Source organism: Strix aluco, chromosome 3 (genome assembly GCF_031877795.1).
Source record: "Strix aluco isolate bStrAlu1 chromosome 3, bStrAlu1.hap1, whole genome shotgun sequence".
NCBI classification, from domain to species: Eukaryota; Metazoa; Chordata; class Aves; order Strigiformes; family Strigidae; genus Strix; species Strix aluco.
In genome coordinates, this window is record NC_133933.1 from 25,459,414 (window position 1) to 25,473,366 (window position 13,953).

At 42.5% G+C, this 13,953-nt stretch overlaps 1 long non-coding RNA gene across 1 annotated transcript in view; it reads left to right on the top strand.

The window, feature by feature from the left end:
- The first annotated feature begins 3,894 nt into the window (after positions 1–3,894).
- LOC141921710 (uncharacterized) overlaps positions 3,895–13,953 on the top strand; it is a 37,034-nt gene continuing 26,975 nt past the window's right edge. The window contains exon 1 of the long non-coding RNA XR_012622746.1: positions 3,895–4,302. This is a non-coding gene — a long non-coding RNA (uncharacterized LOC141921710). The remainder of the gene's footprint in view (positions 4,303–13,953) is intronic.

Here is a 13,953-nt window from a genome sequence, read left to right on the forward strand (position 1 = left end):
GTTGAGTGACTGTTGAAATGCTCAACAGATTTACAGTCCAGACCTACCTGAAACAGTAAGGAATTAGTGAAGAAAGCTTGGGGGTTTTTTTGTATCCCTGATTGCCCTACCTCCCACACCAGCAGTGTCTGACACTGGAGGCAAACAGGCCAAGCTTTTATTTATCCTGATTTATAACAGTGTTTTCCAAAGTGGCTTACTGAAATTGTAAACACAATGTTCACACAGTAAGAGGGAGGAAATGCCAATATATTAAAATCGATGGACCAAATTGTGCGCTATCCTGAGAGTACTTTTGGCCAGGGGATGGAAGTGACCTGCGTTTGGCTGAACAGGGATTGATTATCCTCTCTTGCTATTTATGCCAACACAAATGTGTAGTGTCTTTGACGTCAGTCCACAGAGAACGGGCATAAGTGCAAGGGCAATTTGGCCTGTAAGGTTTCTGTTTGATCACTACTTCAGGCAAGGGGGAGATGTACCTACAAGGCACTTCACCTCCTAAAATAGACCATCTGCAGAAACGCTGGGTCTCTGTGTGGAGTTTCTGGCTCCCATGACAGCACGGTCCTGAAAGGAGAGAGGAGAGAGTAAGGAAAGTTGGCTCAGGCCCATCCTGAATAAAAGCCACCACTGCAGCTGAGCTGAGTTTACCCCCTCAAAAGTTCCTCTTTTCCTTACATTTTTCAATTGGAAGAGTAAGGAGTATTTGTGTTGGCTTTCTGCCTTGACTGTGTGAATTCTTAGGGGTGGGGAAAATGTTAGTAAACTAGTAAGTATCCAAGAACTGGAAGAAAACAGGTTGGGTTCTCAAAGCCTTTTTAATCTCTTCTGAAAAATATTTCCGCTAGGAACACCTTCCCATTTGGAACAGGTGCCTATAAAAAAACAAACACTGCAGAGGTTACATGTCTTTTGCTGCCACTGCTGATTACCTGCATCCCCAAATCCCCACTTACATGTGTAGTACATCTTGTCGGGACTCTGCTGCTACAGGCACTGAGCCCATGTTCCATGTTGATCACGCTCTGGCCATTCCTGCTCCCTGATGATGCTCAATGTTCTTTCACCCTCCAGAGCACCTGAAGGCACAGGTTTGAAGCCAAATTTCAAATCCAGCTGCCAGAGGGAAGGAGAATGTGTATCAAAACCATCCCAGGAGTTGTACTGGTCCAATATTTCCCATAGCTGCATGGATGTCACTGCTGCTGTTTCTGAGAAAAGCCAAAGGGCAACCTTTTCTATGTTCCTGGTACTGAGATGCTGTGTAAGGTCTCAGCCTGTGGAGCAGAGTCTGGTCGCTAGCATGGCAGGCTTTGCAGGCAGTTTGTACTGAGGCTGGTAGCTGGAGGGGTACATTGCTGGCCTGAGAGAGAATAGAGAAGTTTTGGATTGTAGTGTTGACTTCTTGTGTTGTTCTCTGCTGCTTTTTTGAGCACAGAATTGGATTGGGACTTGAGGTGGTGAAGCAGTTGTGGCACAGCTCTGTCCTGGGTGGGCAGTAAGATGATGATGATGGTCTGGGCAGCTGTGCCTCTCCAGTGATTGTGATGGGTTCCTGTTGTGGGGAGGCTCTGGTCCACTTGGGTCCTGCTTGTCTCTCCCCTATGGGGCTCTTTAGCCCAGGAGAACAGCAAAGCCTAGTATGTCCTGTAAAGTGGACACAAGGCCTTTGCTCTACCAGCTGTCTTGCCTTAGTTAGTGCTGGGGTGGAGAGCAAATGAGTTAATTGCCTAGTGCTGCAAAATGGAGGTTTGCTGCTGAGGATGGGGCTCCTCTCCCAGCTGTGTCATGGTCTTGCTCTCTAATGCAGGTTGGAGCACACTGGTGTATGTACATAAGCTATGAACTTATTTCTGTGCAGCAGCACAGAAATTCCAGAATGACTCAATATTTCTCAACATATGGGTCTTACTGTGGCCACCCAGCCTTGTGATTTGTGTAACCCTCAGCTGGTGCAAGCTGGTGAAATAGTGGTATTTTTCCTTTTTCACCAGGGACTACTCTGAGCTGTGCCCTGAGATTTTTTGAGGTCCATCAGAGCCCCAGCAGCCCTCTAAAGATCAAACAGCCCTTTAGTGCTGTAGCGCAAAAAGAGGCTGGTTTGAAATGTGGGTGTCCCACCTCAGTAGGAAAGCTTGATGAGGTCTACTCCTGCCCACTGAGCCCTAACTGGGTATACAACCTCCCACTCAATACATGTCTCAGTGCAGGTGAAACATTCATATGGTTTGTTCAACTGTGTGTGTTTCCAAAGACTAAAATTAGGAGCTCAAAGTATCTCTTGGGAAAGACATTCTCCTAAACTGGATGTTGTGAAATGCTGCTTGAAGAATTCACTGGTTTTGGAGCTCAGCTGTATGGGTCCTCAGCTGTCTGTCTCAGTGGCACTTTCACAGGCAGAAAAACTATGGCATTGACCCTACTGATTCACCAGACAAGTCCTCAGTTCTGGTTCCTCCCTATTTAGGCTTCCTTTTTCACTCTCTCTTTTTAGCTTGAGGTAATTAAAAATAAAAAATGCTGGGTTCTGCTTTGTCACAGCCCTCTGAGAAACTTGTAGTGGGGACCATATAAGTTTCATCAGAACCTTTACTGTAGGACCCTTGCTAATAACTGGCCTCTGGTGTGTGGTGACAATGCAAATAAATAACAACACTCAGATGGAAAATTCCACAGACAAAGTGAAATGGTTTCTGAAATTCCGTTCGAAGTGAGAAAACAACTGTACCTCAGCGGAGAGCCTGCAGTGCGGGGGATCCATCATGCATAAAGAAGTAGAGAGCAAAGGGAACATCTGTGAGTGCTTAATTCAAATGCTGAGGGTCCAGAAAACTTGGTGAGCAAGATTGTATTTCATATGATCTGGACGTGTACCAAAGAGTAATGGGACTACATATGAAGCAAAAGATATGCTATATGTGGCTGCTTATGGCACCTGAATTTCCTGGGTAACTCAATTCATCATGAAATGTCAGCATCAGAAATGAGATACTCATATACAAATTCTGGCTTATGCTGTTATTGCCAAATGTTATGCGGATGCTGCAGATGAGAAAAACCTACTTTCCATACAAAGAAATATTCACCATGATTGAAATGCATTTGTTTTTTCAAAACATGATTAGCAATCCACCAGAGCTTTTTTCATTTTTGTGTCCATCTGGGGATTGCCACCTACCTCCTTGCTTTTTCATTATATGAAGAAATAATAGATTTCATATGGTGAGAGAATTAAATTACCTCATAGGCCTTCTCTGACACATGTGGCAGATCATACCTTCTCCCTCAGTGACAGAGTGAGTCATTTTGGAGTAAACTTGGCTGGTTTGTCATGAAATGAGCAGGGAATATTTTTTTTGAAGCAGTCTGAAAATGGGCTCAAATGAAAAAAAAATGAGTTCAGCTGTTTGCATCATGGCTTGTTCCTGTTCCATGACTGTTCTAGCAAATTCAGCTGGCAGTTCCCAGCCCTGCTTGCTGACTGGTGCTTTACGTCAACCCTGCTCCTGCCGGAGCCAGTGCTGTGTTGCGCAGGGCAAGGGACTGCTCGCTGTGCTTGGGAGGCTTGTGATCAAGCCCTACCCATAAGTCTGGGCTCACCCCATGAAACTTCTCCTAAAAATTGCAGCTGAACAATGGGGGAATAGAACCAATCCCCTGTGAACTATGCCACAGACCTTCAGAAGGGCTTAAACACCAGACTTGTCATGGTTTCAGTTCACTTATTTTCCTGCCTTTTTTTTAATAGCTACATTGAAAAAACTCACAAAAAAAAGTGGTGAGATGAAAGCAACCATAAAAATCATTGACACTGTGTTATGATTTCTGCCCTTGTGCCCATAGTACCAGACTTTAGACAACTGGGACAGGTAATTGCAGTAAGATCCTTGTGGCCATGTTTTCAAGCTCCTACTTGAAGCCCATGGACGTGGTTAAGGTGCATTAAAACACCTGCAACCCAGCAATTCACTGTGATGGGTTTTTTTTGTGTTTTTTTGTTTGTTTGGTTTTGTTTTTGTTTTTTTTTACAGAATCACAGAATTGTCTAGGTTGGAAAAGACCTTGAAGATCATCCAGTCCAACCATCAACCCAACATTAACAGTTCCCAACTGCACCATATCCCTCAGCGCTATGTCGACCCGACTCTTAAACACCTCCAGGGAGGGAACTGGGGTTGTTTAGTCTGGAGAAGAGGAGGCTGAGGGGAGACCTCATCGCCCTCTACAACTACCTGAAAGGAGGTTGCAGAGAACTGGGGATGAGTCTCTTTAACCAAGTAACAAGCGATAGAACAAGAGGTAATGGTCTCAAGTTGCACCAGGGAAGGTTTAGACTGGATATTAGGAAGTATTTCTTTACAGAACCGGTTGTTAGGCATTGGAATGGGCTGCCCAGGGAGGTGGTTTGTCAAGGGTTTGGAGCTTGCTCTGTGTGCTTGTGGGAAAGCTCTAGAAAACAAATAAATTCAGGTGCCCAGATCTCAACTTCTCTTCATTTTCTAAACTTACTTTAGTTGTAGAATCCTCTGGAAATCCTTAGCCACAAAGATGTCCAGTATACAGACTCCCAGCCTGTCTTCCTGATCTCCACCAGCACATATGACATGAGGTTTATCAAAAAAAAAAAAAAAAACACAACCAAACTTTCATAAGGTCATTGTATACTGTAAGGCAAAGCTTTTTGATCAGTGAAGGCTAATGCTTCGTAACATGGGACAGACTAGGTGCTATAGTCTGTTTTGTTTTTTCTGGCTTATCTTGGGCAAATTAGTTCCATGTAACTGGGCCTCCTTTTACATTTCTTCCTCCTGTAAGAGAGGGATGCTGAGCATTGTGTGTGGTGAGATGCTTGGATGTCATGGGAGTCAAAGCCTTAAGAAAGTTTCTTGGAGAGGAGAAAGTAAGGATAGCAGATTTGGTAATGCTCAGATATGTATATTTTCTAAGTTTGGTGTGTGTTGTGTTTAGAAAACACTGTAGAGGTTCAAGGAAAAAAAATCCTCTTATAGTTTCAAAACAAAATATTTGGATTAAGTTGGAAATGTCTTGTTTTGCGATATTCTTCAATGTGACATAGATGTTAAAAATATTTTTAAATGACTGGAATGCAACCTTTCACTTTCATAAAAAGTAACCGTTTTATTTGATCTTAAATATGGTTCACTTAAACGTCTTCAGCAACTTTTAAAATGCAGCTAGATTTTTTTCTAGTTGGAGCTGAAATGCCATTTTCTCACATCTTTCATAAACTAAGAAATCTGTTATTGCTACAGCTCTACCCATAAACTCACTAGGAATATACACTTGCTGTACAAAACCAATATTAAATTTATTGTAGAAATTGGCCTCTTTGACTTACCTGTTCAACCCTATAGAAAGCATCTGTAAAACTGAAATCAGGCACTTTACCCTCTGCACACCTCGTAAGATTGATCTGTGCAATCTACAGTTTAAGAGGCGAGGTAAACCTGAGACTGTGGCTGCAATTGCCTCTCACTTAAAATACGATGCTTTGTTGTGAATGATTAATGACCGGGAATCTCTTGCCACCTCTGTTTGCAGACCTGGGTTTGGCTTTCATGTCTCTCCCCAGGACTGAGCTCTGGACACAGTTGTTTTTGATAAGCCTTGAAATTCCCAAGCTGCTTTTCTTTTCTGCAGAGTGATGCTATCATGATTTATGAAAAAAATCAGCTCCTGGAGTTTGTTTTGCTTGGCATGCAGACAAAAGACTCCAAAGCCATTTTTTAATAGAGAAAGGTTAGGTGGGAGGCTTTATGCTGTGCTTCTTGAGTGGAAAACTTTGCAGCTAAATTGAGAATAATATTTTTCCATCTAAACTGACCTTTATGCTGATATATCCTCTGTCATCTTGGGCTTTTTTAAACTGTGCCTAACTTCTGTCACTAACAAAGGAGACAAAAGTACTAAGGACCTTGTCAAAAAGAGACACCTTTGATCCTCCTTGAAATTAAATGGGTCTGTACTTTGGCCTGGCTTCCAGCACCACCTGTGCCACTGCCACATCTACACATTGCCCCTTCATGAGCATGGTCTTATTTGGGCATGCTGTGTCCACCTGCTTTGTGTTTCCTGAAGGCACTTAGGGCAAATTTCTCCTCATGGGCATCTCTGCCATGTTTGGCTTGGCCTGTTCCTCACTTTTGTCAGAATTGGGACATTTAGCTGCTTGTCTAGGGGGAATTAATTGCAGGAATAAGTGAATTTGTGATGCTCTGAAAGGGAAGATGCTTTGTGTGGTTCTGAGGAATGAACATTCTGAAAATAATGCAGTTCATAAAAATAATGGAAACAGCAGTAAAATAGTGGAAAGAATTCTAAAGAAAACTAATAATAAGAACTTGCTGAAACAGATATTTTTAAAGGGGACTGGATCTTTTCCCCAGTCTGAGCTCTTGGTAATCTCCCAAATAATGACTATGTGTAACTATACAGTGGCAGAGCCACGTGACTCTAAATGTTCTGCATTATAACCCCCATACAGACCAAGGGGGGGATATCCCTCATGTTGTAACAAGGTAGGCTTATCAGTAGGGTTGTGGGTTTGGGGTTTTTTTTGGAAGGGGTGATACCAAGTATTCAGACACAGATACTTTGAGATTTGCAATTTCTTTCATCGCTGGAGTTGGTCCAGAAGCTTCTGACACAATTTTTGCTTTTTATTAACATCAGGAAGGGGAATGAATTGAAATAAAAACTTTCTACTAAATGGTCCATCACAGAAAATGGTTCTGGGAAAACTGGGTGGGTGTCTCCCATCACCGTGCAGGGGTTGCAGGCTGGTGGGAGGCTGCAGCTCCCAGTGCACCAACTCCCCCAGTCAGTGGCACCCGGCCCCGGAGCCCCAGGCTCTGAAGCAGCAGGTCACACAGATGACTCCAGGTCTAGGATTTACCCTTTGATGGAAACTTCAAAATGCTGGGCTTTTCTGTTTAGTGGCTATTTTTAACCAAAGTGAAAACAAATTTCAAGAACACATAAAACTTCTACAAAGTGGAATTACCATGAAATTCCAGAAAATGCTGAGTGGGGATTGTGTCATCTCCAAGGTTAATATCTGTCCCTGTGACCCTGGGACATAATTACCATTCTGTGTGTGCGTGTACGGGAGCTTCAGGTCAAATAGTCTGAAATAGTGTGTGTCACAGACTCCCACAGTGGTGTGCTTACAGCAGCAAACAGGAGGTGGATGTAGCATGAGGGACCCTTGGAGTGTTTAGGGGCTCCAGGCTTGCTGGAGGTGTTTTGGGGTACAATGTAAGGAAGAGAACAACTGCTGATGTCACCTTATCCCTCTTGCTTTTGGGGAAGCAGCCTTTGGAGTGAACCACCTCCTGAAAAACGCTCAGGAATTGCCTTCAAGCGGTCTAGACAAAGCCAGCTGTCAATAGAATGATGTGGATGATGAGGGCCTGCTTCTCCAGCTTTGATTTAGCAGTAATACAATACCCTTCTTTACTGACAGTGCTTGACCCTGGGCTGTGTGTTTGACTGCAGCCCTAAGCAAGAGCCATTCATCAGCTGAGCTGACAGTAGCGTGTTGCTTCGGAGCAGCAGCGTGGTGGGGAAGCAAATCCTGCACTTGCTGCTGTGTTGGTTTGGTTCACAGAGTAGTTTTGGTGTGTGCAAACAACAGTCTTATGGGAGGAAACACAAGCGGCAGCTCTGCTCTGTACCTCCTGGCATCAATTTCCCCAGCCTCTGTCATCCAACCGTTTGAAAGCAATTCATAAATGTTAACTGAAGTGATCTGCGTTTCATGGCAAATCACATCCTATTACTTTGAATTTAGCAATCCACTGTGCTTTGTTATTGCACCGAAAGAGGGTAAAAATCTACCTCTTCCAATGGTATATTAAGACTGAGCAGAGGAGAGGAATGATGGTAATCATGTGGGCTTAGCTGTAGACATCTGGTAGAAATGGCTGGGGAATCCCAAGGAGCAGAAGGACTTCCTGTCCAAGGCTAGATTAATGCCATGGGATTCAAGTGGCCAATTTCCTTTAGGTTCATTCGCAGATCCCACCATCCATAATAGTAACTATGCTTGCAGTTGTATAACAACTTTATAAACTCCATAAAACACCATTGAAATAATTCACTTGTGGATCACCACCAGGCAAAAAGTCTTAATTTGTCCATTTTTGGAAGCTTCCAAACAGTCTTTTCTTTCTTATTTTCCCAGCACAACTCACTTGTCTGGAACCTGCTCTGAGTTTTAGGTTAGAAACAGAAAGAAATCTATGAAGAACAACTTTCACTTGGATTGCATCTCAGCAGGCAGCTTGCTTCTATAAGGTTAATCTGACCTCGGTTGTTCCAGCAGGCAGAAATGTTTTTTTTTCATAAAGGGATGTTAATCAGCCTGACTCAGCTTTTCAGATTAGAAGTTGACTTTTTCCAGCCTTCTCCATTGTATAGTTCAGAGATAAAGAGCTTGATTCTTTATCTTTTATATGTGACCAGCTCTCATTTATATCAGTGTAAATTAAGGGTCATTCACATTAAGTTAATATAGTTTCAGTTACATGGTAGTGATTTAAAATGAGGCGGCTGAGATGTATCACTTATTGGGTATTCACATAATGTTTGGAAATCACTTAAGGTTTGGTTTCTTAAGGTTAGCAATGTGCATCTTCTTTACTAAAAGAGACATTCCACATTTTAGAGTTAATTCGCGCCTCCCTTTTCAACATGTTTCTCTTAGCTATTGATCAAAATATTTGCACTGTCCATGTAAATACTCCAACAGGGCCAAATTTTTCCCCAGTGCATTTTTTTCCTCACTGTCTCCTTTGGAACAGTATCAGGAATGAACTTGTTTCATTGTTTGTTTCCAGTCATTTCTGGGATCATGCATACAATCCCCACAGAGCCTTTCTTAATTTTTCTCATAAGTAAAATAATTTTCTTGCTTGCTCTTACACCATGTGTTATTTGCTTCACTTTTATTGGAATGATTTTGCTGGCTTTCACACATTTTATACAGTTGTTACCCTGCTATTAGAGCTTGCCTGCTTTAACAAAGCAAATGGCTCACAAAGCATTCTGTAAAATGTACCAGCATTCAGTATAACACTGTTAAACTTCCCTAACAATTCTTTCACTGATGAGCTTCACTGGTTTTCTCAGAGCCCCTCGCATTAATGTTCTTGTAGGCTGTATAGTTGTGCTGGGCCAGTGGCCCTCGCAGTCTTTGTGTTGGCCTTGTAGGTGTATTCAGTGGATCACCAGTCTCCACAGCAATGTGTGTATGCATTTCTGTACCTTCTGCTAATATATGTGAAGAATTATTTTTCTTCTCCTGGCTATATGAAAAATAGACAGTAGTCTTGTTTCCCAGTGCCCTTCCTTAGCCCTGTCACACTGCAGACTTTGGCCTGCCTGCTCCTGCTCTCCTCCTTTTTTCTCCTCAGACCTTCTAGGGAGTGCAGGATTTTGAGGGAGGGCATGCTTGGGTCCAGAGGACATTTGGGTTGTATATCTTTTTCAATCTTCCCTTTTCCTTTCCCTTGGCTCCTGGCAGACCTGTGATCAGCTGAATTTAAAATAGCCAGCTGAATGGCCACAAAATTCCCTGATTGCTGGTGATGACCCTCTTTGTATCAGCCCTGTTTCTGCTGAGAAATATTTTTTCCCTGAAGAGAGTTGCCGTGGGAATGAGCCGACATTCATTTGTATCACAGATAGCAGAGTTGGGTGCAGTGGGAACTCTAGGCCCTTTTTGTAGAGGTTTTCTGTTGTGACTTGGATCATGCGGCCCCTTGAGGCAAGCAACTGCATAGCTTCTCGGTTGCTGGGATGCCTGTGCACTGTGCACAAGATGGGCAAGGTACTTGGTGCCTCTTGTGTCCACTCCTGGGGCAGTGCTGATGGTGCCCTTCTCCATGTGCCAGGAGTGAACCTCAGAGCCCTTTGTTTCAGCCAAAGCTGCTGCAGCTCTGGAGATGGCGGTTGGGATGAGATTAGAAGGCCAGGAGGGATGTGCAGCACTGTCACGTTACCCCAAGACAATGTGAAAAGCCTCTGGGGAGGTTTTCATGGTGTGGCTGGATGAAGTCATGGGTGACCTGGTCTAGCACTAGTGGTAGATAGAGTTGGTCCAAGTGTGGGGCTGGACTAGAGACCACAAGTTCCCTCCAACTGACATTTCTATGAATCTATGACATTTGTTTTGAAGGAAAACCAAACAGACAATTAACCAAAGTTGCAAATAAATAAAAAGAACAGAAAAGCTACAGTGTGAAGTAAAACAGAACCATGAAGGAAGAAATCAGATGAGGGAATGTCCAGATATTTTGCAATAAATTCTAATGATGCATTTAAGCAGAGAAGAAAGTGACCAAAGACAGGCCTTTGAGCATCTTAAGGGAGATAAGTTATTTGTTGAAGTTAATGGGACTTTACAGCGATAAGATTACAGCAGCATCTGTTGAAAGCTGCAATGACAGACATGGTAGTAAAACAATAGCCAGAGAGGTGAAGGAGAAACAGAAATGTATTATAGCTGGGGCAGTTGTAGAATGAGATGGGTGAAACACAATGAGAAGGTTGTAAAGCTTATTTTTTTTTATAGCTGTTCTCCAAAAGTGATGTCTCTCCTTCAGAGACCTGTATCTTTGAAGGCAAGTCATTTTGGCTAAGGAGTCCTTGAAACATTGCTGTACAATTGACATAAAGGCAAATCGCCATTGCTGTGCCCCCATACATACTCTGTAGACCAGCTCCAGGGAGGTGGCGTCCTGCTCTGCAGCAGAAGGCATTGACCTAAAATGAAGTCTGGCTTGTGGTGCCAGCATGTAACATGCTGTGGGATGATGCCTGTGGGCTCTGATTGTCTTCCAAGGACAGAAAACACTTTCCTGAGAGCTATAGCCAGGAAGAGTGGAGCACATGTTCAACAATTACAGGTAAGGTGAGGAGAGAGACTGTGGCTCTTCCACTTGTGGGCAGAGGATGGAGTCATTCAGGATGCATTCTTGATGTTATTTTGGACCCTGGGAAAGCCATGTTTCTCTCTTTTTCTATTTATTTACTTATTTTTGGTTGCCACATAGGAACCCAAGGGAGGGCAGGCTTCTTACAGCCCAACCCTAGGAGCTGTTGAGTGAAAATGATGTAAACCCTGAGAACATTGTATGTGTGACAGAAGCTGTTCAACAATGATCTTCCATTGGTACGACAAAGATTCATTAAATGTAACTGCTTGGGGTCTGAGAAGGGCAAAACAACAGGTGGAGGCACTTCAAAAAGCAGCTGGAATGTGGCAGCCAATGTCACCCGAGCCTCATTTGCTCCAATAATGAGGCGCACAGTGATACAAAACCAACATGGCATTTACAGTTATGGCATGATAAATGTTCTCCTGTGCTTAACAGTGTATCACATAGTTTTTATTCTTGTACATGGAGATTAAAATAATTTGATATGAGACCTCGTTTTTGCTCATCCCAGTAATGGCGGGGAAGTCTTTGTAATTTGGTCAAGTGCATGAGTGAACCGGCCATTTGACAAAGCCCCTGAGTTGCTGTCATTTGCTCAGCTGCCCACTGTGATGAAATGATTTGGCGTAGCTATGGACACAGCATGGCAGAACAAGGATCCATGTGCACTGCGGGAAGCACAATACTTTTTGGTTTCTTTAAGTGGAGAGATGATGTCCTCCTGGCCAGCTGGCAAGCGCAGGAAACCATATGAGGTTCATGTCCTACCATGGCCATGGGCGGGTGTATCGCTTCCAGGAGATGGCCTTGATTATTCCATTACAAGAACAGCAAAATGAAAGTTATCCAAAAGCCTAGTGTCCAGGAGACAGGGAGTAATGCCTGAGTAGCTGTTTTATAGCATGTCCTCTAATGCTTGGACCTGATGAAGGATGTACCATCTGTGACCAAAGAGACTAACTGAGCTTCTCTGAGATAATTTCCATGAAGAGTTTGTCTCTAACACATTGTTCCGTGAAGATACACTTTGAAAAGTAAATGGTTTTAAACTTATCACAGGCTTTGGAAGGAAAAAGCATCTGTGCTTCATGGAGGAGCAAGAAATAAAGTAAGGATGCTGATTATATTGTTGTGACCTAAAATAAGTCAGTTTAATTTGGTTCCTGGCTGAGTCTTAAACCAGGTGTACATTAGGTACTGTGGTTATGGTGAAAATAAACTCTTCTGGTGAAGATACAAGGGGACATACTGTTTCACAGGATGCCTCAAAATGTTAACATTTGCTTTTCCCCTACCTGAACTTAAATGTCAAGTGTCCTTGCAGCAGAGAAGAATTGTGCAGGAGGAATAAAAAACCCACAGTAGGTATTGTGTGCAATGCTGTCTGGCTAGGACTGTAGCAGTTGTGCTACAGCAGCTAAGAAAACTCCATTAAAAAAAAAAATAAATTCCCGTTTGGAGCTAAAGCAGCTGATTTGTCAGACTAATCCACAAACTGTTCCAGTGCCAGTGGGTCCATTTGCCCCAATATTTATTGCATCTAAGCTTTCAGGACAATATGATCAGAACCACAACTGAAATAGAAGAGGAATAAGTCTGTGGTGAATTCAGAACTGGGGAAAAAGCAAGTGAGCACAAAATATCTGTGGTTTGACGTAGCAAAGGACAATCTTTGCTTGGGGATATTCAAGTTGAGCATATTGATTTCTGAAGTAATTAACACATGGTTCTTCATGATCCATTTACCCTTTCTACCAATATGTGTTCAGGCAATGACAGTCCAAAATCAGGACTGCTCTAGCTTTTAGTCTGGTGAAAGTCTTGGAGAGAATAAAAATGATCATACCAATTTCAGACAGCACAGTTAAATTAATAAGCATCCTATAAAAAAAGAGTTTCTCTCTTTTGGAAGGAGAGCTGGAATTTAAGTAAAATATGTTGAACTGAAGTGTGAAGGTGAGCTATGGCCAGGGAGCACAACTGGTATATGAAGCTAATTATTCCACTGTTTTGAACAGACCTGAACAAGAACATCAATTAGAGGTATTTTATTCTTGAAACTTAAAATTGTCTTCAGTATGACACAGGCTTGGAACCCCAAGAGAAAAGGCCAGCAAAAGATTTATCCCAAAATAAAGGTTTGGGGTGGCATATTGTTGTGACTATGGAGTCAGTGGTCTATAATAATATTGAAAAATCTATTTCATTTAAGTTAACAGTAATATGGTTTTCCATTGGCCAGGCCTTATCAAAATTTCACTGAAGTAAATTGAATTCTTTGTGTTAATGGGCCATCTTAAATGTTTTGGGTAGAGTTATCTGAAGTTTATATATAGAGAGAACAAAGAAATTAAGAACTTTTAAGGTGTTTGTTCTGTTAAAGAGTGTCTATGTTTTCAGGTTTCTGTAGCATACTCTAGTGCAAATAAAATGGCAGACGTAATTTAGACAGTAAAGGACATCTGAAATCTATGAAAGGCTCTGTACCCAGAAAACAAGTTGCAAGACCAATAGGTTGTACTCTTTGAAACTATATTTATAATTGCTTTTTCCTGTGCCATAGGAGAAAGCAGACTGTGAAGGTACAAGGTCATCGTCCTCCTGTTTCTTGTGCACATCAGCAGTCATCTTCCAGCAGAGAGATTTTAAGATTCAGCTGGGTCCTGCCCTCCAAACAGACTCAGATTCAGGCCCATTTCAGTCCTTACCTTTGATTTTTACTCAGGCAGTCATTATTGCAATGGGGGAAGATAAAGAGGAGCAAATCTTATTTTCCATGGCTTTTTTTCTCTCAGCTAGCTATAGACTGTGAGTAACCTAGTATGTGAACGAAGAAAAGGAAGGGAGAGGGGTTAGGGAAGGAGGAGAAATAGCACAGTGAGTCACCCTGACCACTATCTGTCTGAAGATCTATATTCTGCCCCCTTAAGTATAGAAATGATTTCATTCAATTATTAACTCTTGCCAACTAAACATTTGGTATGAA